We start from the raw sequence: 4,951 nt of genomic DNA on the forward strand, positions 1-4,951 counted from the left end.
CAAGCTTCAAACTTTGTAGCAGAGGCTGGCTTCGAACTCCTGATCCTCCCACCTCTGGGCTGAGAATTGTGTGTGACCATAACTGGTCTGGTTTCCTTGTTCTTTTGATTTTGTTTATGTCTTGCCTTGTATCTTTCTGTCATCTCTCCCACTCTACCCCCCGGCATTTTTCACTTCTCCTTTAATGGTAAAGGAATATATTCTAAACGTGAGCATAGTGGGCCCTCATCCAATGATGTTTCCCTCATTTTGGATGATGACAAACAATGAGATGACAAGTAAAGATTAAAGTACTCAATGTGGAGGACATCCAGTCTTTTAAAATCAAACAAAACAAGAAAAAACTTTCTAATTCCATAACCATTTGAACACAAAGAGATCTGCATTTATTATTAGGACTATTCCAAAAAGCAGTTGGGGCTATTTTAGGTTTTTTTTGTTTTTTGTTTTTCCTTTCCCTGTTGCTGTGGTAAAATACTCTGACCAAAGCAAGTTAAGAGAGAAGGGTTGGGGAGGAGGTCCCCCTCAGACATAGACATAGGGGAGGGGAGTAGGGGGGAAGTGGGAGGAAGGGAGGAATAAGAGGATACAAGGGATGGGCTAACAACTGAGATGTAATATGAATAAATTAATAAAAAAGAAATAAAAAAATACAAGATAGAAAGTTATATTTAAATATCAAAAAAAAAAAGAAACCAAACCAAAAACCAAAGAGAGAGAGAGAGAGAGAGAGAGAGAGAGAGAGAGAGAGAGAGAAGGGTTTATTTTGGTTTACAGTTCCAGGTTATAATCCGTCATGGTGGGGCGGCCACAATGTCTGGAGCTTGAGGGAGCCATCCTGCAACTTTAGTCAAGAAGCAGAGAGCGATGGATGAAACCTAATGCTCAGATGGATTTCTCCATTTTACACAGTCTGGTATCCCCTGCCCAGGAATGGTACTGCCCACACAGGGTGAGTCTTCCCACATCAACTAATGCAATCAGGGCAGTCTTCCACATTCATGCCCAGGGCCCCACCTTTCAGGTGAGTCTAGATCCTAGCATGTCAACAACATAAACCATCACACAGTTACTCGGGCCAAGATTCTAAAAGAAGCACTTAGAAACTGCTTAAGCTTAAAAAAATAAAATAAATAAATAAATAAATAAATAAATAAATAAATAATGGCTCTTCACTTAGGTCCATAACACAGAACTCAAGACAGAACAAGGGCTGGGAAATACATGCCCAGAGGGTGGAGGGCTAGTCTAGTGCGCTAGCCAGGGTTCTCTAGAGTAACGGAACTAACTTAGAGAATGAATCTCTCTCTATAGAGGGAGGATATGTTAGAATGATCTGTGGACTGTGGCCCAGATACCCCAACAATGGCTGCCTATGGATGGAAGATCCAAGAATCCATCCCCTGAGCAGTCCACGAGGCTGGATGCCTCCGCTGGTCTTCTGTATAAGCTGGAATCCTAAAGAACCAGGCTGTGACACCAGTGAAGGAGTAGACTTGCCATGGAGGGCAAGAGCAAGCAGGCAGAGAGAAAAAGGTTCCTTTTTCCACATTCTTTTTGTTGTTGTTGTTTTGTTTTGTTTTTGAGACAGGGTTTCTCTGTGTAGCCTTGCCTGTCCTGGACTCACTACGTAGACCAGGCTGGCCTTGAATTCACAGCGATCCGCCTGCCTCAGCCTCCCGAGTGCTGGGATTAAAGGTGTGCATCACCACCGCCTGGCTTTTTCCCACATTCTTTCTATCGGCTGCCAGCCGAAGGTGTGGCCCAGATTAGAGGTGGGTCTTCCTACCTCAAAAGATCTGGAGTGAAGGTGCATTTTCCCACCTCGAGGATCCAGATCAGAAGTGGATCTTCTCATTGCAAATGATTTAATTAAGCAAAAGTCCCTCACAAGTGTGCCTGGCCATTTTTGGGTTTTAGTTCATTTCAGACGTAGTCCAGTTGACAACCATCAGTCGATGACCATCACACCTAGCGTGCACTAGATCCTGGATTTGATTCCCATCACAGCTGGTACAGTGGTGCGCAACTGTAATCTTAGAGGTAGAAACAAGGGGATCAGGAAGTTCCAACTCATCCTTGGCTACATAGCAAGGTTAAGGCCAGTCTGGGCTATAGAACGTGTGTGTGTGTGTGTGTGTGTGTGTGTGTGTGTGTGTGTGTGTGTGAGAGAGAGGGTGAAAATGAAAGCCTGGCATTCCTGGCCTCAGTTTCTGTCTCTTTTACTTCAGCTTGAATTCCTACTTGACTCTGCCAACCTACCCCATCTCACCCTCCTCTAAGTTCTAAGAAACAGAGGTAACCTGAGTTCCAAGGAACAGAGGTAAGTCGCTGTCCTCACTCTACCTTCATTTCCAAGAAGAGCAAGACCTCATAGATACTGACCTTGCAGATAGACGTAGTCCCCAAAGATGGACACTGCATCCGAAAGTAGAATTAAAGGTCTCCCGAGGACCACCTCCTTCCCGCTCAGGCACCTCTCTGGATCACCTTGCACAGCTGGAGCTGAGGCAACAATGCGCATGAGCACAGCTTAGCCAGCGCGGCTCAGTTATGGCCACCTCATATTCCTTGCCCTAATTCCTCCTCTATGTAAACCCGAAGTTCATATCAGTACCCCAAAGGTGAACGTGGGGATCGCTTGCCTTCTTTATCTGTTCCTCCCTCCAGTGTGGCTGCACTGATAAACTTTTCTCTTTCTACTTTTTTGATTCTCTTCAGTTGGTTTATTGAGACAGGAAAGCCTTGCCTTTGGGGGTTGTCCAAACCCTATCTTTTGCTCCCAAACTTCCAGCAACAATGTTGAGAGCGCACATGTGTGTGTGTGTGTGTGATTTAGTGAGTTTGTTGTAGGAAATGATGTTATTTTTCCTTATTTGATTTTTTGTTTGTTTGTTTGGTTGGTTGGTTTTTTGAGACAGAGTTTCTCTGTGTAGCCTTGACCGTCCTGGACTTGCTTTGTAGCTTATTTTTAACTATGTGTGTGTTGGGTCGGGGGAGGTCCTGTGCACATGAGTGCAGGTGCCAGAAGAGGTGTCAGATTCTGTGCTGGTGGAGTTACAGCTGTTTGGGAGTCACCAGATGAGAGTATTGTGAATTGAACTCAGGTCTCCTGCAAGAGCAATAAATGCCACCTTTTCAGACCCTATGATGATCTATTTTTAAGTTTAAATAACTGCTATAAGCTGGTCTTGATGCCACCATGTAGGTGAAGGAAGGAGTTCAAGGCAGGCCTGGGCTACATAGTAAGATTGTCACAAAATGAAAAACCAAAGATATATGCCAGGAATGATGGTGCATGCCTTTAATCCCAGCATGCAAGAGGCATAAGCAGGTGGACCTCTGTGATTTTTGAGGTCAGGCTGGTCTATAATAGAGAGATCCAGGGAAGCCAGGGCCACACAGAGGACCCTGTCTCAAGGAAACAAAAACAAATAAACACGCTCTACAAATTAGGCATGGTGGCTCATACCTGTAATCACTGGACTTGGAAGCTAAGGGAACTATGGTTGGTTTGAGGTTAGCCTGGGCTACACTGTGAGCTCCAGGATAGCCAAAAATACAAAAAGACTGTTTCAAAAGACTAAACAGCAATAAACAAAACAACCAAACAAAGCCAGGCACAGTGGCACATGCCAGTAATCCCAGCACTCAAGAAGGCAGAGTCAGGCAGCCGTGAGTTCAAGGCCAGCCTACTCTACAAGGGACCAGAACAACTAAAGCTACTCAGGAAAACCAACCAAACAAACAAAAACCAAGCAAACAAGAAAAAGAAACTGCTATCAAAGAAATTTTAAAAAGCATTCAAGTAGATAATAGATAGGACATTAGGAGGTAAGAAATATACAATCAGTAAAGAACACCCAATGGTACGGAGGCAAAAGCAATGTTGAAGTCCCTGCAGAGGCAAGCTGAAGAGTTCTTGTAACCTAGAAGAGCCACTTGCCTTTGAAAGCTGAGACAAAGCCACAAGCTGCCTAGCTAAAGCCACACTTGGGGCATGAGGGCAGGTGCCAAGAACACTTTTCAAAGGGCATATTCAGTGATGTTTCACCAAGGGCCCGATGTTTGCAAAAGATGCTTTCTAATCGTTCTGCTCAACTTCAAAGTTTCTCAGAAGAGGGAATTGCTGTCTTGAGAAAGAACGGGGGGAAAGGGGAAGGGAAAGAACGCCTAAAAGCAACACGACAAAACAGCCCAAGCATATTGTACAAATCTAAGTGAATTATGATTCTAGAATTTAGTTTCCCACATTAGGCTCCTTCCCAGTTAGCCAGAGAAAAAGAAGCTTGGATCCCGGTGAAATGTAACGCAGAGTATCACTTTAAAAGCAGATTCACATGAAAAAGGGAAACAAAGAAACTAAGACTTTCTTCTGAGACAGGCCCTTTCCTTGTGGTAGTTAATAGCAACATAGGTCTATGTTTTTAGCTTTCTGTTGAGTCATCCACTCTCCTCCTCCTCCTCCCCTTAGTTTACAGGGTCAACAAGCCAACTTTCTAAATCACGGGACTGGGTTTGCTATCCTTGGTCTCAAGCCAGCTTCTTTAGTGTCTGTGTTGTTATGCACTACACAGCTCTGTAGACACACCAGATCAAACCAGAGAGGCAAAACCCAGAGATTATTCCCAGACTGTCAGCCAACTGACTTTTACCCTGTTGTTCACAGCTACCATACAAAATAATGGTCTTTTATTCACAAGCCCTTAAAAATAAAAGTCCCAGGGCAAAGGAAGATTTCTGGTTCTGTCAACGTCACTGACTCTTCCTTTGCCTCAGTTTCCTAAGAGTTGTAATAAATGGCATTGTTCAGAAGGAATTTCTTTCTTCTCTTATTCTATCTACTTTCAATGGCTTTGGGGACTTTTCTATCACTTCATCCTAACACAGACCTATGGAATGTGCTCTAATTTCATTTCTGTCTTTGTGATAAATACCCTGACTAAAAGCG

The sequence above is a fragment of the Acomys minous genome, assembly GCF_964271855.1.
Source record: "Acomys minous genome assembly, chromosome: 18".
Classification (NCBI taxonomy): Eukaryota; Metazoa; Chordata; class Mammalia; order Rodentia; family Muridae; genus Acomys; species Acomys minous.